The following is a 14843-nucleotide window of genomic DNA, read 5'->3' on the forward strand; positions in this document are numbered from 1 at the left end:
TTGAACGGAACGAGCCGGCCAGACACGCTGCTGCTCCAAAAGGAAGAGAACAATCACGTCCAGACAGCGAGCCGCAAATAAAACTTGGAGAGCCACATGCGGCCCGCAGGCCACGTGTTTGCGACCGCTGGCTTAGTACATCTTCCAGATTCACTGAGATTTCTTTTAGTTCCTCCACATCATCACCCTTGAAAACCATTTCCGGTTCAGGTAGATCTCTTACATCTTCTTCCGTAAAGACCAAAGCAAGGAATTCATTCAGTCTCTCTGCTATGGTCTTATTCTCCTTGAGCGCCCATTTTGCTCCTTGATCATCCAATAGTCCCACGGATTCCCTCACAGGTTTTCTGCTTCTGATGTACCTAAAACAATTCTTATGATTATTTTATCTCTTTTGCACATTTCTCTTTATATTCTCTCTTAGCTGTCTTTATCAATGCTTTGCATCTAACTTGCCAGTGCTTGTGTCCTCTTCTTATTTTCTTCATTCGGATCCTTTTTTCATTCTTTAAATGATGTTTTGTTTTGGTTTTTTTTTGCTCTAATAGCCTCTTTCATTTCACCTTTTAACCACGCCGGCTCTCATTTCCTCTTGTTTCCACCTTTGCTGATACATGGAACACATCTGGTCTGGGCTTTCATGATGGTATTTTTAAATAACATCCACACCTGGTTTACAATCCTAACCTTTGCAACTGATCTTTTATCTTCTTTTTAACCATTTTCCTCATTTTATCATAGTCGCCCTTTCAAAAATTAGGGGCTCCTTTTACGAAGGTGTGCTAGCGTTTTTAACGCACGCACTGGATTAGCGCGTGCTATAGCACGTGCTAGCCGAAAAACTACCACCTGCTCAAGAGGAGGCGTAGCGGCTAATGCACCTTCGTAAAAGGAGCCCTAAATGTCTTTCTTTTGCAACGTCACTCCCAGTATCAGCTTAAATTTGATCACGTTATGATCACTGCTTCCCAGCGGACCCAATACAGTTAACTCTTGCACTATGCCTTGCATTCCACTAAGGACCAAATCAGTTCCCGGACCAGTTGCTCCAAGAAGCAGTCATTTATGACGTCTAGGAATTTTACCTCTCTAGTACTCCCTGATATAACATTTAACCAGTCAGTGCTGGGGTAATTGAAATCATACTACTATCAATATCTAGATAGCACACTTATAATATCATATATACAAATGCAGAAATGTGCTGAAACCAGTTTGGGGAGGCTTGTTCATGCTAGCCCTGCAACCTCCATCTATTCCTACACACAAACCCACTGAATACCACCAGGGGACATGAATATTCAAATGTGGAGAAAAAAAAGTCCTCAGTTCAGCTTCATAGATCTCAAAAAAACTCCACACATCCAAACCAATTCTCTGTATCAGTTCTTATACCAAATTCACTTTTCAGTTGGTAGCTTATATCTTCAGCCTCACCCAAACTCTTACGGAAGTTAATAGTATCACAGTTCAACAATACAAACTGGGCATGCAGGTAGTCGAACTCAGGTGTAATAGCTCCCGATCCTGGTCTGCCAGCAGCACCAGCGTTGGATCTTCCACTCCAAAGATTCACAACACCTTCTACTTCAGGTATTTGTGATCCGCCATGGCCTTGTTAGAAATAGGATGCTGGGCTGGATGGACCCTTGGTCTGACCCATTACAGCAACTCTTATGCTTTCTTGATCTATCACTGCTCCTTTGTCTACTCTTTTCAGTATTTTATATCATAACATCATCTATATATAACAAAGTGATTCTATCATTTAATTTAATTTATTAGACTTTATATATCACCCTTTTCCAAGGTGTTGTACATATACGAGCACATACATAATTTAAACACCATATACAACAGCAGAGATAAACAATTGGATGGGTCAGATCTCAGGATCCAACATTATCTGTCCTGAAGGAACAGACACTGCTTCAGCAGCTGCTTAAACTGAGTCAGACTGTGCTGTCGATGCAATCCTGATGTAAGCATATTCCAAGCAGTGGGGGACACCATCAAATAACTTCTTTTATAGGTAAGTTTACGACATGCCTCCTGAATTGATGGTATTACCAGCTTGCAACAGCCTTCAAAATGAAGGGTTCTCCTTGGAACATATCAGTGAGTATGGTCATGTTAGCAGCAGACTGTGTGGGCCAACCCTGTCGAGAAATTGTTCTTGTGACATATCAGAATGAAAAGACCTCTGCACACACAGTTACAAAACACTTTAGGTGGCCCTCCACCACTCAGATATTCCTTTTTTTTATTTTTTTTTAATTCTTTATTAATTTTCAAAACTTCAATAGTGCAATACAACAAATGCAACGTATAATGATACAACAAAAGCACATTCAACTTTCACATGTTCATAATCAACCATTTCCCCCTACCCACCCACCCATCCAATAATCATTCAATAAAACACAAAAACATATATTACCATAAAAACCTTACCCTATTCTGAATATTGATATCTTCCCGCCCATCCCAAGTGTGAATATTCAAAAATCAATTTATGACATAAATAACCCCCTCCCACCCTTCCCTGGATATGTACCAAAGTAAACAAAAGTCTGACTCACAGTCAACAATCAATTATAATGAGGTAACATATAATGCCAATGGGCCCCATATCAATTTAGATATTACCTTTCCCCAAATTCTCAGCATTTATTCTTTCAAATCTATAACTAGAGCAAAGACTTGCCCACCAGAACGAAAAATTTAAGCGATCACAGTTCTTCCAGTTTCGAGTGATCATCTGGATGGCTATCCCAGTCATTATAAGGAAAAGACGACCTTTATATTGATCTATAAGAGGCTTAACATGTAATATTGTACCACAAATGACTGCCTCATACGTTAGAGGAATTGATGATTCCAAAATGTTATTAATTCTACCCCATATTGACCTCCAGAAACTAAGTATCAAAGGACAATAGAACAACAGATGATCCAATGTCCCGATGTCTAAATGACAGTGCCAGCATCTATTAGATTTAGAATTATCTAACTTATTCAACCTAACAGGGGTCCAAAAAGATCTATGTAATTAAAAAAAACCATGTTTGTCTCATAGATGCTGACGCTGTACATTTCATTCTCCAAGTCCAAATTTATGGCCATTGGAAACCAATTTACATTCTTTTATTCAGTTGTTTACCAAATGGTTCCCTAGAATGCAGTTTCAATACCTTTAGGACACCTGAGGAAGGAGGTTTTTCAAAACACGGACCGTGCCGGGTACCAGGATTATAACCCAATGTGGACCATTTTCTTTGGATACAAACTTTTTATTGATTAAAGACTTAGCATTTTGTACATCATCACTGCTGCTGCTGTCCCATTCTTTCCACTGCTGCTGTGTTTCTGCTGATGTCTCCTTCATCCCGGGGGGAGGGGGAGGGTCTGCGGATCTAGAAGACAGCTATATTACATGGGCTGCAGAAAGATCACAAAAGCAGAGGAAAGAAGAGAACAGTAGAAACAATGTCATTAGGCAGTAGTGTGCATTTTATGTAATAAGTACTATGTCTGAACTGAATGTTCATATTTTATTCAGTTCAACCCCTAATAGTACCCTGAATACATTATTCATATTGAGTCGAAGAGTGATTTAAATTTGAACACGAAGAATCTGGAGCTCTATTGTAGTAAATCCTACTGAAAAAACCCCCAAACAAATGATCTTGGATTTAGCATTGCTTATTTTATTATTTGTTATATTACAGCTCAATGCCTCTTATTTGTCTTCAAAATAGAACAAAACACAAAAGACCCCCCCCCCTCTCATCAATACTGGGCAAGTTTCTCAAATAATATCATCATATAATATTTAAAGGCTTTAAAATATTTAAATATGCTCATAGGTTCTTCAGCAAGGTGCCACAGCATTGGTACAATGTCGCTGGAAAGATGCTTAAAAAGCTTTTTAACAGTAGACCACTTATCTGAAAACGTCAGTTCAGCATTCGTATTTGGCCAAATAATATTTTTCATTATTTGTATTAGGCTAAAAAGTAAAATATGGTATTCGGTGCTGCTCTAAATTACTATGAGGGGCCACTGAAAAGTTCTCAGCCCAACCAACAAAGTTGAGGTAGTCTCCAAGGGCTATACTGTACATGTGGAGGAGCCTTTTTGATAGGACGTCTAAGTCTAATTTGGATGTTTTGAAAAAAATGTCCAGAAATTCAGTAGAGAAAATGTCCATTTTCAAAACAGCCAGGCGTCTATCTTTCATTTTTGAAAATGACCTGTGTAGATGTTTTGGTGTTAGTACATCTATCTTTTTTGGCCATTTTCAAAAATAAAAAAGTTCACATGAAAAAAGCACAAAAGCAAGTTTTGCAGGTGCTCCCGACAACCTTGGCGGATTGCAGCAGGGAAATCCTCAACAGCTCAGCCGGTTTTGGTGCAGTCCTGCCGGCTCAGCTGATAGTGGATTCACCTGCCAGGATCACCTGAATTGGCAGGAAGAAAAAAAAAATTAACTCCCTCTCTCCCTCAAACCCACTGATCCCCTACACCCTTCCCCATCCCCCAACATCTCCCCTCTCCCTCATCCATTCTATCCTGCCTATAGGGCCACGTGCTCATAATGACAGGCCTCCCCCTCCCAATGCATTTTAGGATGCAGTGGGAGGGGCCTAAGGCCCTGATTGGCTCAAAATTGTGATTTTTGTATGTGAAATTGTGTGTGGAAGAAGGAAAAGTCCATCATTCTGAGCACGCGGCCCTATGGCCAGGAGAAAGTGGGCTTAATTTGTCATCCAAAGGTACGGGGGATATTAGGGGATGTAGGAAGATGTCGGGTGGATGTGGGAAGATGTCAGGGGATGTCCTATTTGGGTGTTAGGAGGAAGTTGTGACCACTGGGGGAAGTTAGAGAGGGTCATGCCTTAAATCCTCCAGTTGGCAGTTTGGGCACCTTTGGGGAACTTAGACGCAACTAAAACAAGTCTAACACCTATGTCTAAGTTCTGCCTAGGAAAGCTTTGGTTATTTCCTCAGGACATCCTACTCCCTCTGGCCAGCTGGCCCGCCTCTTCCAATGGGAAGGACCTATGGGAGGGGACCTTAAACAACCTGGGCCAATCAGAGCATCAGGCCCTTACCCGGTGCATCCCATAATGCACCAGGGAGGGGAAGGCTCATTTTGGAAGAGGTGGGACAGCTGGCCGGAGGGAGTAGGCATCCCTCCAGTCAGCCATCTAATTAAAGGTACGGGGGAGAGGGGTCGGAGGCAGGGGGGGTGTTGTAATGCAGTGAGAGAGAATGTGCATATCTCCCGCTGCAAGGGGGAGGTTCGCTTGGCAGCTGGAGAGAGAAGACATCTCTCACACTGCAGGGGGGGAATGTTGTGTGGCAGCGGGAGAGAATGGGCATCTCTCCACTGCTGGGGTTTAAAACAGTGCTGTCACTGAACTGGCATTCCTGGACTAGTCACTGATTTTTGTCGCTCGGCAATTTTTAAGAATCCACCAGAGTGCTCATTTCAATGTTGAAGAGCCCATTTGCATGTCAGTGTCAGAAACTGCTGGACACCTCGCTAAAAATAGAGATAAGCTGTTTGATAATCTGCCGCTAAAATGCATGCAGGCTAAACCACTGGAAAACAGTTTAGTGATAGCGTTAAAGTTTTGAGGATCTTGGCCTAAGTGTATGGCCTTCAATGGAGATTGCCCCAGCTTTGTTGATTGGGCTGAGAACTTTTCAACAGCCCCTCTATAGACGATGCTAGCACCGTACACAGTATTATGAAAGATGGTTAAGCTTCAGTGTTCTTGCCCCACAGAGAACATAAGAATTGCCGCTGCTGGGTCAGACCAGCGGTCCAACGCGCCCAGCAGTCCACTCACGCGGTGGCCCCCAGGTCAAAGGCCTGTGCCCTAACCGAGACCAGCCCTACCTGCGTTCGTTTTGGTTCAGCAAGAACTTGTCCAACCTTGTCTTGAATCCCTGGATGGTGTTTTCCCCTATAACAGACTCCGGAAGAGCATTCCAGCTCTCCACCACTCTCTGGGTGAAGAAGAACTTCCTTACGTTTGTACTGAATCTAATCTAATCTAATCTAATCTAATCCTTAGGTTTGTATACCGCATCTTCTCCACGTTCGTAGAGCTTGGCACGGTTTACAGGAGATATAATAGGAAGGAACTACAATAAAGGGTTAGAGGTTGAAGAATGAAAAATATTTAGAGGACTAGGGAAGCCAGATAAAAAGAGATTTTGACGGCTTGGGATACCAAAGTTGGAGGGAGGCTTACAATTTTTGAGAAAGCCTTTTAACTTTAGAGAGTGCCCTCTCGTCCTCTCTACCTTGGAGAGGGTGAACAACCTGTTTTTATCTACTAAGTATATTCCCTTCATTATCTTGAATGTTTCGATCATGTCCCCTCTCAGTATCCTCTTTTCAAGGGAGAAGAGGTCCAGTTTCTCTAATCTCTCACTGTACGGCAGCTCCTCCAACCCCTTAACCATCTTAGTCACTCTTCTCTGGACCCTTTCGAGTAATACCATGTCCTTCTTCCTGATGGGCATGAGGAATCAAACCAGTTTGGAGTTTTGCATTGTTGCAGTTCCCGAGCTTGTGCTCCGATCATACAAATGTTCCGCTATTGCATTTGCACATTCTTTTCTTGCGTGCCGCACTAATCATTATTTATAGTGCCCCCAAAAATGAAAAGGACAAAACTAATCAATTTTTTGACCCACTACGTGTCAGTCATTACTAGATGCAGATCAATTCTTTGTCTTCAGGTTTCATGGGAACATGCGGTTTTTCCTTTCCGGTTGCTTGTGCTGTCATTTCTTTGTTTCTTTGTTTCTTTATTGTTGATTTTCAGTTTGCCCATAAAAGAATCTGGATACCTGAGACACTTATTAAAGAATTAATCTCTGCATACTGTATAATAAGGAAATCAAGAGGAAGGAGGAAGAAATATGAGACCATGAAATGATAAAAAGTTGCACCAGTTCTGTTCCTTAATCAAATTACATAAAACCCTGCTATGCTAGCAAGCTAAGTAATCAACATGTCAATTTGTAAACATTTTCTCTGGCACTATCATACATGGTTGAATAGGAATAATAGCCACTTATGAATGTTTGATTTAACTAATAGTATATGATGTGACCTTTCTGTATAATGAAAAGATACAAAGTACAAAATGAGAGCTACAGAAGTGACTGAACATCTTAATGGCAGTGGATTTATGATTTTAAATAATATTGGTTAATTTAAACCTGGCAAAATGCTGCTTGGAGAGAGAAAAGGGAGGGGGGGGGGGAGGAGAGCGCTACAAGGAACAAGGAAAGCTTTCCTTTTCGGTGTTTGTTCAGTGCTAATCCAAAAAGACATCTACTGATAAAGATTGAACAAAAGACAAATTACATGGCTCGTTGAGGAGTTTGCTTTTCCGGATGGTTAACCTGCTGCTGTAGTTAAGTGGCTATTAAAAGTTTCCTTGCGCTCTGAAAGTGAGCCATTCAAGGACTGATGTGCTGAAGGGGGGATTCCATTTGGACAAATATCGTGCCTAGATGGACAAGCTCACATCTTAAAAGAGCTTTGTTATTGCACTAGCTTTAGAAATTAAACAAGCAAAGAACTTATGATAAATGATTATCAAACTTATGATAAAGAATTCAAAAGAAAAGAGCAAGATGACAGAAAAACTCCCAGACCCATCTACAGCTACCCATTTCCCCATCCTGTTGCAAGATCACTGAGCAAGATCACTTGATCTCTGATGTTACCTTCACTTTCTCTCATTTATTTAGCCTCCGCATTCACTAACTCAGGTTACAAATATATACAGTATCTCTCTCTCTCTCTATATATATATATATACACACAGTACATATATCACACACACACAATTGGCCACCAAAAAGTTCTCAGGATAACCAACAAAGATGGAGCAGTCTCCATTGAGAGCTATACACTAGGTCTAGCGATTTTCAATTTTTTTCAGTCCATCGGAAAAATATAGAATGAAAAAAAATGGAAAATCACTGGACTAACGCCCTCTTCTATTAAACTGCACTAGCAGTTTTTAGCGCAGAGAGCCGCGCTGAATGGCCTGCGCTGCTCCCGACGCTCATAAGAGCGTTGGGAGCAGCGCAGGCCATTCAGCGTGGCTCCCTGTGTTAGAAACTGCTAGTGCAGTTTAATAGAAGAGGCCCTAAGTGTATAGTCCTCAATGGAGACTGCCCCAACTTTGTTGGTTGGGCTGAGAACTTTTCAGCGGCCCCTCATATATACATACTAAATATATATATATCTAATATAATAAAACGCTAAGTCGCGCATGCGCACTTCCTCTGCGTGCGCCGGTTTCCCGTGAGCTGTAGCGACCCGCAGGTAGAAGTGCGCATGCGCGGCTTAGGGTTCTGTTTTTTGGTCTGGCCTGCTCCCTGCTGCTCCTTGCCGTATTGTATTTTTTAGTTGAAAGACGCAGCGGTGGCTCCTCTCACGATCCCCGCCTGCATTGGACTTCCGACAGCGTTTAGTGTGCCTGGGACGCTGCTGCTCCTGCCGGGTTTGTCAGCCCTGTAGCGGTGGGAGGGTCAACAGGGGTTTCAGTTGTGCCGGTCGGCGGGGTGGGGGTCGGGTAAAGGGAGTCAGGCAGGCATCGGGGGGGGAGTTTCAGTGGAAGGGGAATGGGAGGCAGGCAGGCTGCCATTGGAAGGGGGGTGGGGGGCTCAATGGAAGGCAGACAGCCAGGATGGCATCGGTGGCGGAGTTCCATGGAAACATGCTACTCAGGGGGATGGGAGGCAGGCAGGCAGACTGGCATGGGGGGGTGGTTCGCTGGAAGGGTTCTGGGAGGCAGGCAGGCAGGCTGGCTTTGGAGCGGGGGTGGGGGGTTCAATGGAAGGCAGGCACACAGGATGGCATCGGGGGGAGGGGAATATGCTGCTCAGGGGGATGGGAGGCAGGCAGGCTGGCATGGGGGGTGGTTCGCTGGAAGGGTTCTGGGAGGCAGGCAGGCAGGCTGGCTTTGGAGCGGGGGTGGGGGGGTTCAATGGAAGGCAGGCACACAGGATGGCATCGGGGGGAGGGGAATATGCTGCTCAGGGGGATGGGAGGCAGGCAGGCTGGCATGGGGGGTTTCAATGGAAGGGGGATGGGAGGCAACAGAGGGAGTGTTTTCAATGGAAGGCAGGCTGGCATCGGAGGGGGGGAGGAAAGAGGCACTGGGGGCATTAAGGACATAGAAAGGGGCACTATGGACATAGGAAGGAGGCACAGGGAGATTCACAGACAGAAAAAATGACAGACAGACAGCATGCAAAGAGAGAGAGACAAAGAAAAAAAATACCCAGACAGACAGACATGAAGGGAAGGGGGGGCCGACAAAGAAGAGGACTCAAGCCGCAAGGAAGAAGCTGGGCCTGCCTGCCTGTGGGTTACGCTATAAGGGAAGGGGAGGCCATGGAGCAGGCTAGACCACGGGAAGGGAAGGGAGAGGAGCCGAACGGAGCAGCCAGATCGCAGCAGGCCACAATGCGGAGGAGGGGACGAACGGAGCAGGCCAGATCACGGTAAGAGAAGGGAAGGGGTGGGGGAAATGCTGCAACTGCTGCACCGGGACCTGGAGGAGAAGCCAAATACCGCTGCTGCTGCTGCACAGGGAAGTCGGGGGGGGGGAGGGAAATGCTGTTGCTGTTGCTGCTCCACAGGGAAGTGGGGTGGAAATGCTGCTGCACAGGGAAATGGAGGCAAAGAATGACAGACAGACAGCAGGAGGGAGGGAGACAGACAGAAAGGAAGAAAGACACAGGGGCAGGGAGAGGGACAGAAAGACAGACAGAAAAAGGGAGCCAAGGAGAGAGAGAGAAAGACAGCGGGAGAGAGAGAGAGAGACAGAAAGAAAGAAAGACAGACAGACATATATTCTAGCACCCGTTAATGTAACGGGCTTAAAGACTAGTATATATATATTTGTTTATGACTGTATTTGTGTTAGGCCTCCTGAAGCAGGCATATACCGAAACACAGTCATGTCAGGTCAGTTAATAAAGTATTGATTACCAGTATTGATTACCAAAAGAAAAAAAAAAAAACTGCATGCCTCTGGGTGGCACTTATATATATAGGTTTGTGAAATGGTCTAGCTATGTATGGAAGTGACAGCATTTACATGTGGAAATTGTGAAAGCAGCACTTCCACATGTAAACTGCCATATCTGTGACATTCATTTTTCCTACGTACATAATTATAAAATCGCTGCTCCCACTGTGTATGCTGGCAAATAGATGTGCACTCCTGCATTTCATTATACATATATATTATAAAAGAAATGTATATTGATAGAAGATCCTCTGTATGTGTCGAGTTAGGATAAAAACTTGAATTGAAAAACCTTGCACTATAACTATGGCAAATTGTAACCTGTTAACTGTATAATATGTATGTTAACCTATAACCTCTTCTAAGCTCTTTGGGGAGGACGGAATCTGTTGTAGAATGTTTTCATCCTGATGAAGTTGTTCCAGGTCTTGGCGCCAAGGCGAGTGAAGAGCAAGTCAAATGTGCATTTGTATTTAACCCTTTTGTGAGATGGAAGGAATAGTTGAAGTGATTATAGTTTTCTGGCTCACATTGACCAGGAATTAACAAATAAGTTTATGAGCGGTTCAGCGGCTTTGCATATAGGATTTGGAACGTTATACATGATAGTTTGAAGGTGATACTAGTTTTGACAGGTGGCCAGTATAAGTTCTTATAGTAAGGTGAGACATAAGTCAGAATTTTTAGTTTGAATATTAGTCTGATAGCCGTTTTATGCATCATCTGTAGTTTGTTCAAGAGAGTAGTTTGGACCCACAAAAGAGGGAGTTGCAGTAATCCAGCTGGGACAGTATAAGCATTTGTGTTAGCATGGCAAAGTGGCGCTCTTGAAAAAAGCATCTGATAAATCTTAAGGGTCCTTTTACAAAGCCACGCTAGCGGTTTTATCGCGCAAGCTATACCGCCTGCTCAAAAGGAGGCAGTAGTGGCTAGCACTTGTGGCAATCTAGCGCACGTTATTCCATGCATTAAGGCCCTAGTGTGGCTTTGTAAAAGGAGCCCTTAGTCTTCTTATATTGTAGAAGGTTTTCTCCCTTAAGTTGGATACTTGGGTGGAGTCTAGTATGACTCCAAGGACCTTGGACATCTTGTTGATATCCAGTGTATCTTAGGTTAGAGTTACAATGGGAGGAACTGTGTATATAGTGTTATGAAACCATAGAACTTTGGTTATGTCTGCATTTAGTTTGAGTTTGTTGGATATGGCCCAGGTCTGTATTTTGACTATTCTATTTGATACAATGGCAAATCAAAAATGAAAGGCAATTGTTAAATTATGCAATAACCGGAGCTAGTGAAATGCAACATATGTACTCGTTCATTGCCCGTTGGATAGTTCGTCCACGCACAGTGCAGCACTCAGCTTTTAGTCACGTGGCAGCCATGAGGTCAGAAACATGGACGCTCCATTGCAAGACTGCACTCTCAAAGAACGTGCAGTAGTGCGCTTTCTTTAGGTAAAGGTATTGAAACCTGTGGAAATTCACCATCAGGTGTTGACTCAGTATGGACATAGCACCATGAATCAACAAAAGGTTTATGAGTGGGTAATAAGGTTTAAAGCGGGAAGATAAGGCATAACCGACAAAGGTCGTTCTGGTCGCCCATCAACATCGTGCACACAAGAGCACATGGAAAGGCCTGATGCCTTGCTAGAAAAGATTGACAGATAACAGTGTCTCAATTGACTGCAAATTTGGATATCAGCTATGGATCTACATTTGCCATAATGCATGATGACTTGGGATACAGGAAAGTCTGTGCACGATGGGTTTCCAAACAGCTCACTGATCTGCACAAGCAACAGCGAGTGGAAGTTGCAGCCCAGTTCCTGAGACAGTATAAAGAAGATTCGAGAATTGTCACTTGCGACAAGACATGGGTGCATCACTACAACCCAGAGAGCAAAAGACAAAGCATAGAGTGGAGACATCTATCTACTCCAGCATAGAAGACATTCAAATGTCAGCCCTCCTCCAAGAAAATCATGTTAACCTTCTATTTGGACATGAAGGTGCCTATTCTGATGCATTTCCAAGCACACAGGCAAACGGTAAACAGTGAAAATTATTGTGCATTGATGCAAATTGAACTTAAATCCTGCAATATGGAGCAAAAGAAGAGGCACGTTGTCCAAAACAGTCTTGCTGCACAATGACAAGGCATGTCCTCATATAGCAGCAGTGACAGAAGAGACAGTGAAACAGCTTGGATTCGAACATCTTCCACATCCTCCTTACTCTTACTAAGGATGCTGTAGAATATTCCATCCAATTGGATTCATTCATGATCTTTTTTTTTTGTTTGTTTAAATCTTTGATTTTCAAACTTTGATAGTGCAATACAATTGGTAAATCATAAAACACTGCATAGAACGCACTAATAACTATACAATTATTACATTAAACAGTCATTTACTCCCATCCTCAAATTAATTATTAATATAATAAAACACAGGATGTGATTTCAATATTATGATTAAATAATTTAACTCCTCAAAGTACATTTCCCTCCCTGGATGTGTAAAGAAATCTAATGAAAAGGGAAGAAACATGACCCTTACTGAAATGTAACAAAACTAGTCAATGGACTCCATACATCATTAAAGGACTTACTAGTCCCCAAACGTTCCGCCATCATTTTTTCATACATATATGTGGTACACACACTTACCCACCCAAAAGATTCATTCATCATCTTGCTTTGGTGCTGAACGGTTCATAGACAAAACCGCCGAAGACAAAGGCACGCGCCGACAACTGAGCGCAAGATGGAAGCGCGCGCCAAAGAAAAAGAGTGTTTTTAGGGGTTCCGACGGGGGTTTTTACTGGGGAACCCCCTCACTTTACTTAATACAGATTGCGGCGGCGTTGTGGGGGTCTTGGGGGGTTGTAACCACCCTCATTATACTGGAAACTTAACTGTTTCCCTGTTTTTTAGGGAAAAAGTGAAGTTTTCAGTAAAATGTGGGGGGTTACAACCCCCAATACCCCCCCACAACGCCCCCACAATGCGGTGCGATCTGTATAAAGTAAAGTGGGGGGGGGTTCCTCCCCACACACTCCCCATCGGAGCTCTTTAAAACAGTCATTTTCTTTGGCGCGTGCCTCCACGTTGTGCTCAGTTGTCTGCGCGCGCCTTTGTCCCGGCGCGTTTTTGACCTGACACCATGCTGAACACATCACCACTTTAAAAATATCAATATTCTAATTCAAATAATCCAAAATTAACAGAACAGATCAAGATCACAGGCACATCTTTTTCTTCAAGATATTTTCTTGTGTGGTTCATTATCAACTTTGGTAGATTGCATTTAATTACAATAGCAAAAGCAAACCTATGTAGTCTTCATCACAGCCTGTTACAATAACATTTTGATGTGTGATATGTCTATTTTAATTTTATTCATAATTTACCATGTGAAGATTTCTTTTTACATGCTGCCAGTTTTTAATCCTTCCTCAAGGATCGGTGGAATCTGTCCACTAAGTTTAAGTCCATTCAGATCCCTAAATTAGAAAAAATATATATTTAAAAAGTAAAATCCTGCCCCATTCCTCCTAAGTTAAAATTTAATTATAAATAACAGAAAATTTGGCTTCAAGAAGTCCTCTGCCAATGTTTTTGTAATCAATAGGTGGGATAGGCTGGTGATTGCAATGTCATGGAAAATGTCAACGACGTCTCCCATGTTATTGTTCGTCGTTGACAAATGAAACCTACAGAAAATAAAACATTTTCTAGTAAAATTCTATACAAGGTGCATGTGCCAAATTTGCACACACAAGTCAATTGAATAATAAGTTAATTAGTGACAATAATTGGGCACTAACAATCTTGATGATAAATTTAGGTCTGCATCTTCCTAGTCCGTATTCTGTAAAGACACATGCAAAATTTTAAAGCATGGATCCGAAAAGTTGTGCAGCCATTGGGGAGGATGGGCGGGTCAGGGGCATTCCTTGAATTTGCACACCCTTTTATAGAATACTAGTCTTTAAGCCCGTTACATTAACGTGTGCTAGAATATATGTATGTCTGTCTTTCTTTCTTTCTGTCTCACTCCCTGCCCTTGTGTCTTTCTTCTTTTCTTTCTGTCTCCCTCCCTCCTATTATTTGTCTTTCTTTCTATTTGTCTCTCTTTCTGCCCCCTATGCAGCATTTATCTCCCCTTGTCTACTTTCCTGTACAGTAGCCATATCAGCATTCCCTCCTCCTCCATTTCCTTGTGCATAAGCATTTCCCCCCTCCCTACTTCCCTGTGCAGCATTTTCCTCCCTTGGGTGCTAGAATATATGTGTGTGTCTGTCTTTATTTCTTTCTCTCTCTGTCTCCTTAGCCACTTTTTCCTGTCCATTCTCCCTTCTTTTTACCTCCCCTGTGTCCACCACCACCCCTTCACTGCTCCCCTTATCCAGCAGCAGCCCTTCTCCCTTTGTTTTACCTCCCCCCTGTCCATCATCACCTCTTCCTGCTCCCTCTGTCCAGCAGTAGGTCTCCCTTCATTTCCACCACCACCCACCCACCCCACCCCCATCCATCAGCATCTCTTCCTGCTCCCCCTGTCCAGCAGTAGGCCTCCCTTCATTTTTTCCCCCTGTCCATCAGCACCTCTTCCTGCTCCCCCTGTCCAGCATTAGGCCTCCCTTTATTTCCCCCCCTGTCCACCACCACCCATTTAAGCTCCCCTTATCCAGCAGCAGTCCTTCTCCCTTTGTTTTACCTCCCCCCTGTCCATCAGCACCTCTTCCTGCTCCCTCT

The 14843-nt window shown here is 43.3% G+C and overlaps 1 long non-coding RNA gene across 1 annotated transcript in view; it reads right to left on the reverse strand.

The window, feature by feature from the left end:
• Positions 1-1820: 1820 nt before the first annotated feature.
• Positions 1821-14843, reverse strand: part of LOC117347768 — a 43026-nt gene continuing 30003 nt past the window's right edge. Inside the window, exons 2-4 of the long non-coding RNA XR_004536832.1 lie at positions 13499-13591; positions 3195-3441; positions 1821-2159 (exon numbers count right to left, since the gene is read on the reverse strand). This is a non-coding gene — a long non-coding RNA (uncharacterized LOC117347768). The remainder of the gene's footprint in view (positions 2160-3194; positions 3442-13498; positions 13592-14843) is intronic.

Source organism: Geotrypetes seraphini, chromosome 1 (genome assembly GCF_902459505.1).
Source record: "Geotrypetes seraphini chromosome 1, aGeoSer1.1, whole genome shotgun sequence".
NCBI classification, from domain to species: domain Eukaryota; kingdom Metazoa; phylum Chordata; class Amphibia; order Gymnophiona; family Dermophiidae; genus Geotrypetes; species Geotrypetes seraphini.